Below are 20,124 nucleotides of genomic sequence, written 5' to 3' on the forward strand. Positions count from 1 at the left end.
AGTGGTTTGTGAGTACTAGTTACTGTTAGGAGTCGAGTTTCCTCTGCTGCACAGGGGGAATCTCGATCCGTGTCTGCTGCGGTCTCCCATTCGGTATTGGCCGCAGTGGGCTCTGCTCAGTGGAGACGTCGCTCCCAGCGTCTCGCTGGGGCTGATTCGGTGCATAGGGTCACTACTGCCTTTTCTGGCTTTCCTATGGTACCCTGCACTGATCTGCGGCGAGCGAGCCTCTCTGGGACTAAGTCCTTGTTTACTCACACTGAGCATGCCCAGGGCAGGGTCTCCCATTGGAGGTCGAGGGCCACATGTTCGGTCACATGCTCAGGTGCTGCAGTACATTCCATTGGTCCTTCTGGAAGGTCCTGAAAGGGCAAAACATGCTCAGGTACTGCAGCACTTTCCATTGGTCCTTCTGGAAGGTCCTGAAAGGGCAAAAACTTCAGTAGCAGCTTCCTGTGCTGCAACTATATAAACTGCGCATGACCGCACGGCCATGCGCTAGTATTGTCTTATGTTATGTGCTTTGCGCCAGTGTAGTCACATGTATGTGTGTTCAGAGACCCGGCTGAAATAAGCCCCTAGAATGCTGGCTCCTCCGGCGAGGAGATTGAGTCTGAGTGTATTCAGGGACCCGGCTGAAATAAGCCCCTAGAATGCTGGCTCCTCCGGCGAGGAGTTTTGTGTGTTTGTGTGACCACTGACTGCTCTCTGTTTGGGCAGTTAGCCTGTGCCTCTGTGGAGTCTAACAGGGCACAGTGCTTTCCTTTCACGGCTACTCAGTGAATTAACTGAGTTAGTCTATACCGCCATATAGCTCCGCCGTTTGCCAGCAGCAGGTACTCCTGCACGGTGGACCCCGGGCTGCGAACGCACCAATATCAATAAACATCTCTATTTACTCGGTGCGTTCCGCTAGCCCTAACAGTTACTCATTTTTTGGTAGCTGATATTGGTTATGTTTGCTTTTTGAATCTGTATTTTGATATATTTGTTACTGTGTCATTCACAGCTTTTGATCCAAAGCAGATGGACTTCAGAGCACTTGACCAGGCGTGGCTTACAAAACTTAATGAGGTTTTCAAAGAGGACTCAACTTTGTTTTTAGATAACAGGGTTACTAAAGAACAAATTGGCAAATTAAAGGACCTTCTCTACAGACGTACGAGGGTCTGGTGGAATAAGGCCTTTTTGCAGAGATATCTAATTAAAGGTTAATCCCACAGGGACTTCGAGTCCTCTCTGGAGGCCCCTGGACATCACCGCTGGTAACCGGCAGCCTTCTTTGCTTAAAATGAGCGTGTTAAGAGCCTTCCATGACGTCACGGCTTCTGATTGGTCGCGTGCCGCTCATGTGACCGCCACGCGACCAATCACAAGCCGCGACGTCATTCTCAGGCCCTAAACTCCTCATTCTAGGAATTTAGGACCTGAGAATGACCTGACCTGAGAAGGAATTTTAAGCAAAGAAGGCTGCCGGTCACCAGCGGTGATGTCCAGGGGCCTCCGGAGAGGTAAGTATATCAATATTTTTTATTTTAATTCTTTATTTTACACATTAATATGGATCCCAGGGCCTGAAGGAGAGTTTCCTCTCCTTCAGACCCTGGGAACCATCAGGATACCTTCCGATACTTGTATTGGTATCGGTACTTTTCAGGTATCGGCCGATACTATCCGATACCGATACTTTCAAGTATCGGACGGTATCGCTCAACACTTCTTTTTTGGTAGAGGATGAGACTGTAAAAGTAAAATGGGAAAAAATTGCTGGGTAATGTTCTAAAGGTTTTATGGAACTTCTAATTCTACTTGATGATAAAAAATTAAAAGAAATTGAAAAGGACATTGAGTAGAGTTGAGCGACCTTGACCTTTTTAGAGTCGAGCCGGGTTTTGCGAAACCCGACTATGTCCAAAGTCGGGTCGAGTGAAATCGGCCGATTATGACGTAAAGTCGGGATCGACCGAAACACGAAACCCAATGCAAGTCAATGGGGCAGCATAGTCGGCAGTGAGTGGGGGCCAGGAAAACACCTAGAGTACCCATTTTAATGTCAAAACCATCCATTCTTCTTAATGAAGCTTGTCAAGCGTAATTTACCTTATAATAATTGGAAGGCATTTGAAATTGGGGGTCATTTGGCTAAAGTTGTGGGGGGTAGGGCTGGTTCAAGTAATTAGTGGGCCCAGGAAATCTGGACCACGTCACGGCAGTGGAGCAGGGAGAGGTAAGTATTTCAACTTTGCAAGTGCTGTGAACCTGAGCAAGCAGGGGGGGCCCACTCGTTGGCATTGGCACTGGCACAGGGCCCCTCAAAGTACAGCGGTGTGTTTGCACGGCGGGGGCGCCTCCCACCGGCAGCAACACTTTTGCGTACTATGAGAGGCCCTGTGCCAGTGACGTCGCCAACTAGTATTCCTCCCCCCACCTGATGAAGGAACCTGCACTTTCATCTGCACCTTCCTCTTTGTCCCCGTGTAAGGTGGTATGGTATGCGGGAAGAGCGACCTGACTTTCAGCAGGGTCACAATGTTGTTGTGTAGCGTGCACGGGGAATGTTGCGTTATGGGTCAATGTACCAGCAGACTCATCTATCACTGGCTGGGCAATGGGCACGATGAAGTGGAAACACAGATATAGGCCCAAAGAAGAAAGTGGGCTAAATGCAGTTCAAAATTGGTAACACAGGAATAACCAGGGGGCATTGCAGTGGAGGACAACTGGAATGAGAGGCTGACACAGAGAGTAGGGCCAAATCAGTAAGTAGTCGAAATGCAGTTCAAAATTGGCAACCGTAGTAAACAGGCGGCACAGCTTTGTTCAGTGGAGGAGAACAGCAAGGAGTGGCAGACACCGATAGTAGGCCCCAACCCACCTAGTAGGCCAAATGCAGTCTAACATTAACAACTACTTAACGAGAGGCTGAAAATGGAATTTCAGGACAGGAAACCAGGAGAACAGCAAGGAGTGGCAGACACCGATAGTAGGCCCCAAACCAACTAGTACGCCAAATGCAGTTGTTCCATTTAACCACAATTTAATGAGAGCCTGAAGATAGAAGCTCAGGAAAGGCAACCTGGGGAACACCTTGGAGTGTAACACACCATCTCTCTCCACCCCATACCCATTTTGTAGGCCTAATGCTGTGTACTTTTCTACAACTACTAAACGAGAGTCGGAAGACCGAAGCAATGGCAAGGAAACCTGGGGAACACCTTGGAGTGTAACACACCATCTCTCTCCACCCCATACCCAATTTGTAGGCCTAATGCAGCCTACTTTCCGACACCTACTAAACGAGAGCATGAAGATCGAAGTTCAGGAAAGGCAACCTGGGGAACACCTTGGAGTGTAACACACCATCTCTCTCCACCCCATACCCATTTTTTAGGCCTAATGCAGTGTACTTTTCTACAACTACTAAACGAGAGTCGGAAGACCGAAGCAATGGCAAGGAAACCTGGGGAACACCTTGGAGTGTAACACACCATCTCTCTCCACCCCATTCCCCATTTTTTAGGCCTAATGCAGCCTCCTTTCCGACACCTACTAAACGAGAGCATGAAGATCGAAGCTCAGGAAAGGCAACCTGGGGAACACCTTGGAGTGTAACACACCATCTCTCTCCACCCCATACCCATTTTGTAGGCCTAATGCAGCGTACTTTTCTACAACTACTAAACGAGAGCATGAAGATCGAAGCTCAGGAAAGGCAACCTGGTGAAAACCTTGGAGTGTAACACAACCTGTCTCTACACCCCATACCAAATTTGTAGGCCTAATGCAGCGTAGTTTCCACCAACTACTAAACGAGAGCCGGAAGATCGAAGCTCATGAAAGGCAACCCGGGGAACACCTTGGAGTGTAACACAACCTCTCTCTACACCACGAAAGGGCTGATTCTTAGGAAGGAAGGCTGTTTTAAATAAGCATTGCGCGTCCGAGGGTGATTATATTCTTATTCGGTATCTACTCACCCTCGGACGCGCCATGCTTCTTGATTTGTAATTAATGTTTATTTGCAATGTGCTTTTGACTTACTCAATTATTTTTTTAATTATTGATTTTATTAAATTAATAGTTTAACATCTTATTGGAAATAATTTAAAGGAGACGCGACAGGACAACACTCGGTGGATGCCATATCTGTGTTAACAACTCCAAAAAACTTTCAGTTAACTTCTTGCAGGAGAAAGAAATTGTAGCTGTTGGACCTTTGTAGTACAGTTCCAGATATTTGTTGTGTGTTTGTTTTGATTGTTAAAATGTCTGCATTTGAGATCTCAACACGATCTTATTTTTTATAATCAAATTAATTTTTTAAATATTTTATTAGGTTGGTTCAAGGGGTACACGGGCCGCAGTAGACAGGTCAGTGGAGGCCTAGTGGAAGGAGGGACCGCAGATGCGCCACTGTTTCACCCATACACAATTAGTAGGCCTAATGCAGCGTAGTTTCCAACAGCTACTAAACGAGAGCCGGAAGATCGAAGCTCAGGACAGGCAACCTGGGGAACACCTTGGAGTGTAACACAACCTCTCTCTACACCACGGAAGGGCTGATTCTTAGGAAGGAAGGCTGTTTTAAATAAGCATTGCGCGTCCGAGGGTGATTATATTCTTATTCGGTATCTACTCACCCTCGGACGCGCCATGCTTCTTGATTTGTAATTAATGTTTATTTGCAATGTGCTTTTGACTTACTCAATTATTTTTTTAATTATTGATTTTATTAAATTAATAGTTTAACATCTTATTGGAAATAATTTAAAGGAGACGCGACAGGACAACACTCGGTGGATGCCATATCTGTGTTAACAACTCCAAAAAACTTTCAGTTAACTTCTTGCAGGAGAAAGAAATTGTAGCTGTTGGACCTTTGTAGTACAGTTCCAGATATTTGTTGTGTGTTTGTTTTGATTGTTAAAATGTCTGCATTTGAGATCTCAACACGATCTTATTTTTTATAATCAAATTAATTTTTTTTATATTTAATGATGTTGGTTCAAGGGGTACACGGGCAGCAATAGACAGGTCAGTGGAGGCCTAGTGGAAGGAGTGACGGCAGACAGGCATCAAAGGCCTAACATTGGGCTGGCTGTAGGCAAGTTAAAATTGGTTCCAGGGGAACACGGCCATCAGTGGCCTGGTCAGTGTAGTTGTAGTTGAAAGAACGGGACGCAGACAGGCTTCGAAGGCCTAACATAATAACATAGGGCTGGCTGTAGGCAAGTTAAAATTGGTTCCAGGGGAACACGGCCATCAGTGGCCTGGTCAGTGTAGTTGTAGTTGAAAGAACGGGACGCAGACAGGCTTCGAAGGCCTAACATAACAAACTTGGGCTGGCTGTAGGCACTTTTAAATTTGTTCCAGGGGTACATGGGCAGCAGTGTATGGTCAGTGGAAGTCTAGTGGAAGGAGTGACCGCAGACAGGCTTCCAAGGCCTAACATTACAAACTTGGGCTGGCTGTAGGCACTTTTAAATTGGTTCCAGGGGTACACGGGCAGCAGTGGTCTGGTCTGTGGAAGTCTAGTGGAAGGAGTGACCGCAGACAGGCTTCGAAGGCCTAACATAACAAACTTGGGCTGGCTGTAGGCACTTTTAACCCCTTCATGACCAGGGGATTTTTCGTTTTTCCGTGTTCGTTTTTCGCTCCCCTCCTTCCCAGAGCCATAACTTTTTTATTTTTCCGTCAATTTGGCCATGTGAGGGCTTATTTTTTGCGGGACGAGTTGTACTTTTGAACGACATCATTGGTTTTAACATGTCGTGTACTAGAAAACGGGAAAAAAATTCCAAGTGCGGTGAAATTGCAAAAAAAGTGCAATCCCACATTGGTTTTTTGTTTGGCTTTTTTGCTAGGTTCACTAAATGCTAAAAATGACCTGCCATTATGATTCTCCAGGTCATTACGAGTTCATAGACACCAAACATGACTAGGTTATTTTATATCTAAGTGGTGAAAAAAAATTCCAAACTTTGCTAAAAAAAAAAAAAAAAAAATTGCGCCATTTTCCGATACTCGTAGCGTCTCCATTTTTCGTGATCTGGGGTCGGTTGAGGGCTTATTTTTTGCGTGCCGAGATGACGTTTTTAATGATAGCATTTCGGTGCAGATACGTTCTTTTGATCGCCCGTTATTGCATTTTAATGCAATGTCGCGGCGACCAAAAAAACGTAATTCTGGCGTTTCGAGTTTTTTTCCCGCTACGCTGTTTAGCGATCAGGTTAATACTTTTTTTTATTTGATAGATCGGGCAATTCTGAGCGCGGCGATACCAAATATGCGTAGATTTGATATTTTTTTTATTGATTTATTTTGATTGGGGCGAAAGGGGGGTGATTTAAACTTTTATGTTTTTTTTATTTTTTTCACATTTTTTTAAACTTTTTTTTTTAACTTTTGCCATGCTTCAATAGCCTCCATGAGAGGCTAGAAGCAGGCACAAGCCGATCGGCTCTGCTACATAGCAGCGATCTGCTGATCGCTGCTATGTAGCAGAATTGCACGTGTGCTGTGAGCGCCGACCACAGGGTGGCGCTCACAGCGACGGGCAATCAGTAACCATAGAGGTCTCAAGGACCTCTATGGCTACAATGGAGACGCATCGCCGACCCCCGGACATGTGACGGGGGTCGGCGATGACGTCATTTCCGGCCGCCCGGCCGGAAGCGGTAGTTAAATGCCGCTGTCTGCGTTTGACAGCGGCATTTAACTAGTTAATAGGTGCGGGCAGATCGCGATTCTGCCCGCGCCTATTACGGGCACATGTCAGCTGTTCAAAACAGCTGACATGTCCCGGCTTTGGTGCGGGCTCACCGCGGAGCCCTGCATCAAAGCAGGGGAGCCGGCATCGGACGGTATAGTACGTCCGATGCCGGTAAGGGGTTAAATTGGTTCCAGGGGTACACGGGCAGCAGTGGTCTGGTCAGTGGAAGTCTAGTGGAAGGAGTGACCGCAGACAGGCTTCCAAGGCCTAACATTACAAACTTGGGCTGGCTGTAGGCACTTTTAAATTGGTTCCAGGGGTACACGGGCAGCAGTGGTCTGGTCAGTGTAGTAGTAGTTGAAAGAATGGACCGCAGACAGGCATCGAAGGCCTAAAATAAAAAAATTGGGCTGGCTGTAGGCAATTTTAAATTGGTTCCAGGGGTACACGGGCAGCAGTGGTGTGGTCAGTGGAGGCCTAGTGGAAGGAGTGACCGCAGACAGGCATCGAAGGCCTAAAATAATAACACATGGCTGTAGGCAATTTTAAATTGGTTCCAGGGTTACACGGGCAGCAGTGGTGTGGTCAGTGGAGGCCTAGTGGAAGGAGTGACCGCAGACAGGCATCGAAGGCCTAAAATAATCACACATGGCTGTAGGCAATTTTAAATTGGTTCCAGGGGTACACGGGCAGCAGTGGTGTGGTCAGTGGAGGCCTAGTGGAAGGAGGGACCACAGACAGGCATCGAAGGCCTAAAATAATAACACATGGCTGTAGGCAATTTTAAATTGGTTCCAGGGGTACTTGGGCAGCAGTGCCCTGGTCAGTGTAGTAGTAGTTGAAAGAATGGACCGCAGACAGGCATCGAAGGCCTAAAATAAAAAAATTGGGCTGGCTGTAGGCAATTTTAAATTGGTTCCAGGGGTACACGGGCAGCAGTGGTGTGGTCAGTGGAGGCCTAGTGGAAGGAGTGACCGCAGACAGGCATCGAAGGCCTAAAATAATCACACATGGCTGTAGGCAATTTTAAATTGGTTCCAGGGGTACACGGGCAGCAGTGGTGTGGTCAGTGGAGGCCTAGTGGAAGGAGTGACCACAGACAGGCATCGAAGGCCTAAAATATTAACACATGGCTGTAGTCAATTTTAAATTGGTTCCAGGGGTACTTGGGCAGCAGTGCCCTGGTCAGTGTAGTAGTAGTTGAAAGAATGGACCGCAGACAGGCATCGAAGGCCTAAAATAAAAAAATTGGGCTGGCTGTATGCAATTTTAAATTGGTTCCAGGGGTACACGGGCAGCAGTGGTGTGGTCAGTGGAGGCCTAGTGGAAGGAGTGACCGCAGACAGGCATCGAAGGCCTAAAATAATCACACATGGCTGTAGGCAATTTTAAATTGGTTCCAGGGGTACACGGGCAGCAGTGGTGTGGTCAGTGGAGGCCTAGTGGAAGGAGTGACCACAGACAGGCATCGAAGGCCTAAAATATTAACACATGGCTGTAGTCAATTTTAAATTGGTTCCAGGGGTACTTGGGCAGCAGTGCCCTGGTCAGTGTAGTAGTAGTTGAAAGAATGGACCGCAGACAGGCATCGAAGGCCTAAAATAAAAAAATTGGGCTGGCTGTATGCAATTTTAAATTGGTTCCAGGGGTACACGGGCAGCAGTGGTGTGGTCAGTGGAGGCCTAGTGGAAGGAGTGACCGCAGACAGGCATCGAAGGCCTAAAATAATCACACATGGCTGTAGGCAATTTTAAATTGGTTCCAGGGGTACACGGGCAGCAGTGGTGTGGTCAGTGGAGGCCTAGTGGAAGGAGTGACCGCAGACAGGCATCGAAGGCCTAAAATAATAACACATGGCTGTAGGCAATTTTAAATTGGTTCCAGGGGTACACGGGCAGCAGTGCCCTGGTCAGTGTAATAGTAGTTGAAAGAATGGACCGCAGACAGGCATCGAAGGCCTAAAATAAAAAAATTGGGCTGGCTGTAGGCAATTTTAAATTGGTTCCAGGGGTACACGGGCAGCAGTGGTGTGGTCAGTGGAGGCCTAGTGGAAGGAGTGACCACAGACAGGCATCGAAGGCCTAAAATATTAACACATGGCTGTAGGCAATTTTAAATTGGTTCCAGGGGTACTTGGGCAGCAGTGCCCTGGTCAGTGTAGTAGTAGTTGAAAGAATGGACCGCAGACAGGCATCGAAGGCCTAAAATAAAAAAATTGGGCTGGCTGTAGGCAATTTTAAATTGGTTCCAGGGGTACACGGGCAGCAGTGGTGTGGTCAGTGGAGGCCTAGTGGAAGGAGTGACCGCAGACAGGCATCGAAGGCCTAAAATAATAACACATGGCTGTAGGCAATTTTAAATTGGTTCCAGGGTTACACGGGCAGCAGTGGTGTGGTCAGTGGAGGCCTAGTGGAAGGAGTGACCGCAGACAGGCATCGAAGGCCTAAAATAATCACACATGGCTGTAGGCAATTTTAAATTGGTTCCAGGGGTACACGGGCAGCAGTGGTGTGGTCAGTGGAGGCCTAGTGGAAGGAGGGACCACAGACAGGCATCGAAGGCCTAAAATAATAACACATGGCTGTAGGCAATTTTAAATTGGTTCCAGGGGTACTTGGGCAGCAGTGCCCTGGTCAGTGTAGTAGTAGTTGAAAGAATGGACCGCAGACAGGCATCGAAGGCCTAAAATAAAAAAATTGGGCTGGCTGTAGGCAATTTTAAATTGGTTCCAGGGGTACATGGGCAGCAGTGTATGGTCAGTGGAAGTCTAGTGGAAGGAGTGACGGCAGACAGTCTTCGAAGGCCTAACATAACAAAATTGGGCTGACTGTAGGCACTTTTAAATTGGTTCCAGGGTAACACGGCCAGCAGTGGCCTGGTCAGTGTAGTAGTTGTAGAAAGAAGGGACCGCAGACAGGCTTCGAAGGCCTAACATAACAAAAATGTCAAAACAATGGTATTGTCAGTGCCAGGCATTGAAGGATGTCAGCGCCTAGACTACACATTGGTGAAGCTGTGAGAGATAATTTTGCTAGTGGTAGAGCACTGTTTGAGCTGGGGGGGGGGGAACTGGCTTGTGGCCGGCGGTACAGGCACAGGGCCCCTCATATTACAACGGTGTGTCTGACGTTGGGTGCGCACCACCACCGCCAGAGACACTTTATTGTACTATGAGGGACCCAGTGGCAGTGCCGTCGACCAAAAGCGGCCACACCCACCTCTTCAGACAAACAGCACTCTCAAGGGTCCAAGCGCAAAGTGGCGATAGCACGGCCCCGTGTGGGGAGTTTGGCCATTTCGTGAGGTGGAAACATGTCGTATGCTGGACAATCAGGTGAAGAAAATTACGAGATTGGAAAAGTCATTCAGAATAGTCCACAGGCAAGACCTTTTCATAGGAAAGCTAGGTGTCAGCCGGGCAGGGTGGGGCAAAAGATTTTGAAATCCAGTTGTGGTTCATTTTAATGAAGGTTAGATCATCTACATTTTGGGTAGCCAGACGAGTCCTTTTTTCTGTTAGTATTGAACCTGCAGCACTGAATACTCTTTCTGATAGGACACTAGCTGCCGGGCAAGCAAGCTCCTGCAATGCATATTCTGCCAATTCTGGCCAGGTGTCTAATTTGGATGCCCAGTAATCAAATGGGAATGACGGTTGAGGGAGAACGTCGATAAGGGATGAAAAATAGTTTGTAACCATACTGGACAAATGTTGTCTCCTGTCACTTTGAATTGATGCTGCAGTACCTGTCCTGTCTGCGGTCATAGAAAAATCACTCCACAACCTGGTCAGAAAACCCCTCTGGCCAACGCCACTTCTGATTTCTGCCCCTCTAACACCTCTGGTCTGCTGGCCCCTGGAGCTCGTGTGAGAACGATCACGGGCGCTGTGTGCAGGGAATGCCAGAAGCAAACGGTCAACAAGAGTTGATTGTTTTGTTGCTAATATTAGTTCCAAGTTCTCATGTGGCATAATATTTTGCAATTTGCCTTTATAGCGAGCATCAAGGAGGCAGGCCAACCAGTAATCGTCATCGTTCATCATTTTTGTAATGCGTGTGTCCCTTTTGAGGATACGCAAGGCATAATCCGCCATGTGGGCCAAAGTTCCCGTTGTCAAATCTGCGGTTGTGCTTGGTTGAGGGGCAGTTGCAGGCAAATCTACGTCACTTGTGTCCCTCAAAAAACCAGAACCCGGCCTTGCCACGCCACCAATTTCCCGTGCCCCCGGGAAAGCTTCCTCATTAAAAATATACTCATCCCCATCATCCTCCTCATCCTCCACCTCCTCTTCGCCCGGTACCTCGTCATGTACACTGCCCTGACCAGACAATCGCTGACTGTCATCAAGGCTTTCCTCTTCCTCTGGTGCAGACGCCTGATCCTTTATGTGCGTCAAACTTTGCATCAGCAGACGCATTAGGGGGATGCTCATGCTTATTATGGCGTTGTCTGCACTAACCAGCCGTGTGCATTCCTCAAAACACTGAAGGACTTGACACATGTCTTGAATCTTCGACCACTGCACACCTGACAACTCCATGTCTGCCATCCTACTGCCTGCCCGTGTATGTGTATCCTCCCACAAAAACATAACAGCCCGCCTCTGTTCGCACAGTCTCTGAAGCATGTGCAGTGTTGAGTTCCACCTTGTTGCAACGTCTATGATTAGGCGATGCTGGGGAAGGTTCAAAGAACGCTGATAGGTCTGCATACGGCTGGAGTGTACAGGCGAACGGCGGATATGTGCGCAAAGTCCACGCACTTTGAGGAGCAGGTCGGATAACCCCGGATAACTTTTCAGGAAGCACTGCACCACCAGGTTTAAGGTGTGAGCCAGGCAAGGAATGTGTTTCAGTTGGGAAAGGGAGATGGCAGCCATGAAATTCCTTCCGTTATCACTCACTACCTTGCCTGCCTCAAGATCTACAGTGCCCAGCCACGACTGCGTTTCTTGCTGCAAGAACTCGGACAGAACTTCCGCGGTGTGTCTATTGTCGCCCAAACACTTCATAGCCAATACAGCCTGCTGACGTTTGCCAGTAGCTGCCCCATAATGGGAGACCTGGTGTGCAACAGTGGCAGGTGCGGATGGAGTGTTTGTGCGACTGCGGTCTGTGGACGAGCTCTTGCTTCTGCAGGAGGACGAGGAGGAGGAGGAGGAGGAGGGGGTGCGAACGGCTACAGACAACTGTTTACTAGACCGTGGGCTAGGCAGAACTGTCCCAAACTTGCTGTCCCCTGTGGACCCTGAATCCACCACATTTACCCAGTGTGCCGTGATGGACACGTAACGTCCCTGGCCATGCCTACTGGTCCATGCATCTGTTGTCAGGTGCACCTTTGTGCTCACAGATTGCCTGAGTGCATGGACGATGCGCTCTTTAACATGCTGGTGGAGGGCTGGGATGGCTTTTCTGGAAAAAAAGTGTCGACTGGGTAGCTCGTAGCGTGGTACAGCGTAGTCCATCAGGTCTTTGAAAGCTTCGCTTTCAACTAACCGGTAGGGCATCATCTCTAACGAGATTAGTCTAGCTATGTGGGCGTTCAAACCCTGTGTACGCGGATGCGAGGCTAAGTATTTCCTTTTTCTAACCATAGTCTCATGTAGGGTGAGCTGGACTGGAGAGCTGGAGATCGTGGAACTAGCGGGGGTGCCGGTGGACATGGCAGACTGAGAGACGGTGGGAGATGGTATTGTTGCCGCCGGTGCCCTAGATGCAGTGTTTCCTACTACGAAACTGGTGATTCCCTGACCCTGACTGCTTTGGCCTGGCAAAGATACCTGCACAGATACAGCAGGTGGTGCGCTAAATGGTGGTCCTACACTGCCGGAAGGGATGTTGCGTTGATGACTAGCTTCATTGGCCGAGGGTGCAACAACCTTAAGGGACGTTTGGTAGTTAGTCCAAGCTTTCAAATGCATGGTGGTTAAATGTCTATGCATGCAACTAGTATTGAGACTTTTCAGATTCTGACCTCTGCTTAAGGAAGTAGAACATTTTTGACAGATGACTTTGCGCTGATCAATTGGATGTTGTTTAAAAAAATGCCAGACTGCACTCTTTCTAGCATCGGATACCTTTTCAGGCATTGCAGACTGAGCTTTAACCGGATGGCCACGCTGTCCTCCACCAGGTTTTGGCTTTGCCACGCGTTTTGGGCAAGATACGGGCCCGGCAGATGGAACCTGTGGCGATGTTGATGCCTGCTGCGGCCCCTCCTCCTCCTCTGCTTCAGAACTGCTGCCGCCTGCACCCTGTTCCCCCAATGGCTGCCAATCAGGATCAAGAACTGGGTCATCTAATAACTCTTCTTGTACCTCCTGCGCAACTTCGTCTGTGTCACCGTGTCGGTCGGTGGTATAGCGTTCGTGATGGGGCAACATAGTCTCATCAGGGTCTGATTCTTGATCAGCACCCTGCGAGGGCAATGTTGTGGTCTGAGTCAAAGGACCAGCATAGTAGTCTGGCTGTGGCTGTGCGTCAGTGCACTCCATGTCAGATTCAACTTGTAATGGGCATGGACTGTTAACTGCTTCACTTTCTAAGCCAGGGACGGTATGTGTAAAGAGCTCCATGGAGTAACCCGTTGTGTCGCCTGCTGCATTCTTCTCTGTTGTTGTTTTTGCTGAAGAGGACAAGGAAGTGACTTGTCCCTGACCGTGAACATCCACTAACGACGCGCTGCTTTTACTTTTACCAGTTTCACGAGAGGAGGCAAAAGAGCTAGCGGCTGAGTCAGCAAGATAAGCCAAAACTTGCTCTTGCTGCTCCGGCTTTAAAAGCGGTTTTCCTAATCCCAGAAAAGGGAGCGTTCGAGGCCTTGTGTAGCCGGACGACGAACCTGGCTCCACAGCTCCAGACTTAGGTGCAATATTTTTTTCCCCACGACCACCTGATGCTCCACCACTACCACTACCCTCATTACCAGCTGACAATGAACGCCCCCGGCCACGACCTCTTCCACTAGACTTCCTCATTGTTTTAAAAACGTAACCAAACTAACGTTATTTGTTGCAGTCACACAACTTACACGGTGAGCTATAACTTCAGTATGATTTAGCTACCCCTTTACAGGTTGGTGAGACCACAGCGAAAATCAGGCCCAATGTTACACACTCTTTTTTTGGTGGCTGCAAATTAGAGAGATGCCCCACACGCAGGACTGTCACTGAAGCACAAATGTTAATATTAATGTCACACTATTATTTTTTTTTTATTTTTATTTTTTTCAGGAACACTTTAGAAACCCCCCCAAAAAAAAAAAATAGATTTTTGCAGGGAGAATTTAGAAAACAAATGTAACAAACTATATGCTTTCTATGGGCCACTGAGTGAGAGATGACGCACACAGGAATCAGGAGTGGCACACAAGCCCAGAGGCCAATATTTTTCTACCAATGATTGATGGAGTTATTTTCTCTGGTAGATTTTGGAACCCAAATCAAGGAAAAAAAATATAGGCTTTCTATGGACCACAATTGGAGAGAGAGAGAGAGAGAGAGAGAGAGAGATGGCACACCCAGGAGTCAAGACTGGCACACAAGCAGAAAGGCCAATATTAATCTCCCTTTTTTTTTTTGAGTTTGTTTTTTTTTTTTTTTTTTTTTTTTTTTTTCAGGGAGACTTTAGAAAAAAAATAAATAAAAAAAATATGATTTTATCAGGAAGAATTTAGAAACCAAATAAAATAAAATTATTTTTTCAGGGAGAATTTATAAAACAAATAAAAACAAAAATAGGCGTTCTATGGCCCACTGACTGAGAGATGACGCACACAGGAGTCAGGAGTGGCACACAAGCCCAGAGGCCAATATTTTTCTACCAATGATTGATGTAGTTATTTTCTCTGGTAGATTTTGGAACCCAAATCAAGGAAAAAAAATATAGGCTTTCTATGGACCACAATTGGAGAGAGAGAGAGAGAGAGAGAGAGAGAGATGGCACACCCAGGAGTCAAGACTGGCACACAAGCAGAAAGGCCAATATTAATCTCCCACTGTTTTTTTTGTTTGTTTGTTTTTTTTTTTTTTTCAGGGAGACTTTAGAAAAAAAAATAATAAAAAAAATATGATTTTATCAGGAAGAATTTAGAAACCAAATAAAATAAAATGATTTTTTCAGGGAGAATTTATAAAACAAATAAAAACAAAAATAGGCGTTCTATGGCCCACTGACTGAGAGATGACGCACACAGGAGTCAGGAGTGGCACACAAGCCCAGAGGCCAATATTTTTCTACCAATGATTGATGTAGTTATTTTCTCTGGTAGATTTTGGAACCCAAATCAAGGAAAAAAAATATAGGCTTTCTATGGACCACAATTGGAGAGAGAGAGAGAGAGAGAGAGATGGCACACCCAGGAGTCAAGACTGGCACACAAGCAGAAAGGCCAATATTAATCTCCCACTGTTTTTTTTGGTTGTTTTTTTTTTTTTTTTTTCAGGGAGACTTTAGAAAAAAAAATTATAAAAAAAATATGATTTTATCAGGAAGAATTTAGAAACCAAATAAAATAAAATGATTTTTTCAGGGAGAATTTATAAAACAAATAAAAACAAAAATAGGCGTTCTATGGCCCACTGACTGAGAGATGACGCACACAGGAGTCAGGAGTGGCACACAAGCCCAGAGGCCAATATTTTTCTACCAATGATTGATGGAGTTATTTTCTCTGGTAGATTTTGGAACCCAAATCAAGGAAAAAAAATATAGGCTTTCTATGGACCACAATTGGAGAGAGAGAGAGAGAGAGAGAGATGGCACACCCAGGAGTCAAGACTGGCACACAAGCAGAAAGGCCAATATTAATCTCCCACTGTTTTTTTTGGTTGTTTTTTTTTTTTTTTTTTCAGGGAGACTTTAGAAAAAAAAATAATAAAAAAAATATGATTTTATCAGGAAGAATTTAGAAACCAAATAAAATAAAATGATTTTTTCAGGGAGAATTTATAAAACAAATAAAAACAAAAATAGGCGTTCTATGGCCCACTGACTGAGAGATGACGCACACAGGAGTCAGGAGTGGCACACAAGCCCAGAGGCCAATATTTTTCTACCAATGATTGATGTAGTTATTTTCTCTGGTAGATTTTGGAACCCAAATCAAGGAAAAAAAATATAGGCTTTCTATGGACCACAATTGGAGAGAGAGAGAGAGAGAGAGAGAGAGAGATGGCACACCCAGGAGTCAAGACTGGCACACAAGCAGAAAGGCCAATATTAATCTCCCACTGTTTTTTTTGGTTGTTTTTTTTTTTTTTTTTTCAGGGAGACTTTAGAAAAAAAAATAATAAAAAAAATATGATTTTATCAGGAAGAATTTAGAAACCAAATAAAATAAAATGATTTTTTCAGGGAGAATTTATAAAACAAATAAAACCAAAAATAGGCGTTCTATGGCCCACTGACTGAGAGATGACGCACCCAGGAGTCAAGACTGGCACACAAGCAGAAAGGCCAATATTAATCTCCCACTGTTTTTTTTTTTTTTTTCAGGGAGACTTTAGAAAAAAAAATAATAAAAAAAATATGATTTTATCAGGAAGAATTTAGAAACCAAATAAAATAAAATGATTTTTTCAGGGAGAATTTAGAAAACAAATAAAACCAAAAATAGGCGTTCTATGGCCCACTGACTGAGAGAGAGAGAGAGTTGGCACGCTTAGTACTGGCACACAAGCCCAAAGGGCAATATTAATCTCCCTTTTTTTTCAGGGAGAATTTCTAAAACCCCAAAAAAAAAAAAAAATAGGCTTTCTATGGCCCACTATTTGTGAGAGAGATGGGACGCTCAGGACTGGCACAGATGGCACGCTCAGGACTGGCACAGAAGCCCAGAGGCCAATATTAATCTCCCTTTTTTTCTGGGAGAATTTATAAAACCAAAAAAATATTTAAATAGGCTTTCTATGGCCCACTATTTGTGAGAGAGATGGCACGCTCAGGACTGGCACAGATGGCACGCTCACAACTGGCACACAAGCCCAGAGGCCAATATTAATCTCCCTTTTTTCAGGGAAAATTTATAAAACCAAAAAAAAAATTAAATAGGCTTTCTATGGCCCACTATTTGTGAGAGAGATGGCACGCTCAGGACTGGCACAGATGGCACGCTCACAACTGGCACACAAGCCCAGAGGCCAATATTAATCTCCCTTTTTTCAGGGAAAATTTATAAAACCAAAAAAAAAATTAAATAGGCTTTCTATGGCCCACTATTTGTGAGAGAGATGGCACGCTCAGGACTGGCACAGATGGCACGCTCACAACTGTCACACAACCCCAGAGGCCAATATTAATCTCCCTTTTTTTCAGGGAGAATTTATAAAACCAAAAAAAAAAATTAAATAGGCTTTCTATGGCCCACTATTTGTGAGAGAGATGGCACGCTCAGGGCTGGCACAGATGGCACGCTCACAACTGGCACACAAGCCCAGAGGCCAATATTAATCTCCCTATTTTCAGGGAAAATTTATAAAACCAAAAAAAAAATTAAATAGGCTTTCTATGGCCCACTATTTGTGAGAGAGATGGCACGCTCAGGACTGGCACAGATGGCACGCTCACAACTGGCACACAAGCCCAAAGGCCAATATTAATCTCCCACTGTATTTTTATCAGGGAGAATTTATACACCCCACAAAAAAAAATACAGAAAAATGAAAAGGCTTTCTATGGCCCACTATGTGAGAGAGATGGCACACACAGGGATGGCACTCTAGCAGAAATGCCAAATTGCCAATCTTAATCTCCCACCAAAAAAAAAAAACAAAAAAAAACAGGGAATGTCCTACAATTACTATCTCCCTGCCTGCAGTAATCTCAGCCAGGTATGGCAGGCAGCTACTATCTCCCTGCCTGCAGTAATCTCAGCCAGGTATGGCAGGCAGCAATAAGGAGTGGACTGATGCACAAATGAAATAAAAAGTGTGGACAAACAAAAAAGATAGCTGTGCAGAAAGGAAGGAACAAGAGGATTTGTGCTTTGAAAAAAGCAGTTGGTTTGCACAGCGGCGTACACACAGCAATGCAGCTATCAGGGAGCCTTCTAGGGCAGCCCAATGAGCTACAGCGCTGAGGGGAAAAAAAAAAAAAAAACTTCCAATGTCCCTGCACACCGAGGGTGGTGTTGGACAGTGCAAATCGCTGCAGCACAAGCGGTTTTGTGGTTAATGGACCCTGCCTAACGCTATCCCTGCTTCTGACAAAGCGGCAGCAACCTCTCCCTAAGCTCAGATCAGCAGCAGTAAGATGGCGGTCGGCGGGAACGCCTCTTTATAGCCCCTGTGACGTCGCAGACAGCAAGCCAATCACTGCAATGCCCTTCTCTAAGATGGTGGGGACCAGGACCTATGTCATCACGCTGCCCACACTCTGCGTTTACCTTCATTGGCTGAGAAATGGCGCTTTTCGCGTCATTGAAACGCGACTTTGGCGCGAAAGTCGCGTACCGCATGGCCGACCCCGCACAGGGGTCGGATCGGGTTTCATGAAACCCCGACTTAGCCAAAAGTCGGCGACTTTTGAAAATGTTCGACCCGTTTCGCTCAACCCTAACATTGAGGGAATCCAAGGAGACCTTAAAAAGGAATTATCTGATAAAAATTTGGAGGATATAAATAAGGATTTAGAACAGTTTCCAGAAGTGTGAAACTGAAATTTGTAATATTAAATCCAAAAAATTTCAGAGAGATTCCTTGGACTCACAGAATCACACTATGTATAGATGGAGAAACAAAAATGGTAGAAAAAGATCATTGAATAGGTCACGATCTACATCAATATCCTCTTACACATCAGTGGATGAACTGAGACCAAGTGTTTCAGAGTCAAGGTTAGAAGATATTGGTAACCCAGGATTCCCCAAAGATGTTAAAAGAAATAAGACTAGACATTATAATAAAAAGAGGATGACTTCTCCACAATGACAATCCACTAGGAGAACCAGAAATGGTAACTTGGAGGTAATTAATTTATCTTCCCACAGATTAACAAGTGCACAGGTGGAGGTTTTAAAATTTGGTCTTACTTTCTCTCCTACTAATGGGTTTAATTATTTTTCAGCTGTGAAGGACCTCCACCTCTTCTGCCACAAACTGGTCCTGAAAAAATTACACTATCGACATGAACGGGCTAATGATGTTACTACTGTTACAGAACAAGAGACTCTTACCATTTTGGAGGAGCTTTTAGATGAACAGGGACCAATTACGGTGAGTAAATTCCCTACCTCTATCCTGCCCAGATCACTGACCTTCCCTCCCTTATCGGTTTGTCCACAAGTAGAGATTTTTTCCAAATTAGTCATGAAAGATTTCAAAGAGATACCACGACTAGTGTTGAGCATTCCGATACCGCAAGTATCGGGTATCGGCCGATACTTGCGGTATCGGAATTCCAATACCGAGTTCCGATACTTTTGTGGTATCGGGAATCGGTATCGGATCCATATTAATGTGTAATATAAAGAATTAAAATAAAAAATATTAATATACTTACCTCTCTGGAGGCCCCTGGACATCACCGCTGGTAACCGGCAGCCTTCTTTGCTTAAAATGAGCGTGTTTAGAGCCTTCCATGACGTCACGGCTTCTGATTGGTCGCGTGCCGCTCATGTGACCGCCACGCGACCAATCACAAGCCGCGACGTCATTCTCAGGCCCTAAACTCCTCATTCTAGGAATTTAGGACCTGAGAATGACCTGACCTGAGAAGGAATTTTAAGCAAAGAAGGCTGCCGGTCACCAGCGGTGATGTCCAGGGGCCTCCGGAGAGGTAAGTATATCAATATTTTTTATTTTAATTCTTTATTTTACACATTAATATGGATCCCAGGGTCTGAAGGAGAGTTTCCTCTCCTTCAGACCCTGGGATCCATCAGGATACCTTCCGATACTTGTATTGGTATCGGTACTTTTCAGGTATCGGCCGATACTATCCGATACCGATACTTTCAAGTATCGGACGGTATCGCTCAACACTAACCACGACATATTAAACATGACAATTTGAAGCCTGTACAAAGGCGGGCCCTTAAAGAGCTTAGGGCTTTAGATGATGTGGTAATTAAGGTGGCCGACAAGGGAGGGAATGTTGTGATCTGGCCGGTTGATCAATATGAACGGGAAGCATATTGACAATTAAGAAATAAAGATAGTTATTCAATGCTTCCCAATAGTCCATTGCAAGAATTTGCTGATGAGTTATATGGTATTTTACAGCAGGCCTTTGAAATGGGTGTAATTCCCAAAATTAACGATAGTCTCTGGCATGGGGGGGCTATGTGATCTGGTTTGCAAGTTTATTGACTTTTATTTAAAACAACTTGCAGAAACCTTGCCCTCCTATGTCAGGGACTCTTTGGATGTCCTGGTGAGAGTTGATGGTATTGTTTTGGAGCCTGATGTA

The 20,124-nt window shown here is 45.6% G+C and overlaps 1 long non-coding RNA gene across 1 annotated transcript in view; it reads left to right on the forward strand.

The window, feature by feature from the left end:
• Positions 1-18,821, forward strand: part of LOC138680568 (uncharacterized) — a 90,859-nt gene extending 72,038 nt beyond the window's left edge. Inside the window, exon 3 of the long non-coding RNA XR_011321662.1 lies at positions 18,781-18,821. This is a non-coding gene — a long non-coding RNA (uncharacterized lncRNA). The remainder of the gene's footprint in view (positions 1-18,780) is intronic.
• Positions 18,822-20,124: the final 1,303 nt, after the last annotated feature.

Source organism: Ranitomeya imitator, chromosome 5 (genome assembly GCF_032444005.1).
Source record: "Ranitomeya imitator isolate aRanImi1 chromosome 5, aRanImi1.pri, whole genome shotgun sequence".
Lineage (NCBI taxonomy): Eukaryota > Metazoa > Chordata > Amphibia > Anura > Dendrobatidae > Ranitomeya > Ranitomeya imitator.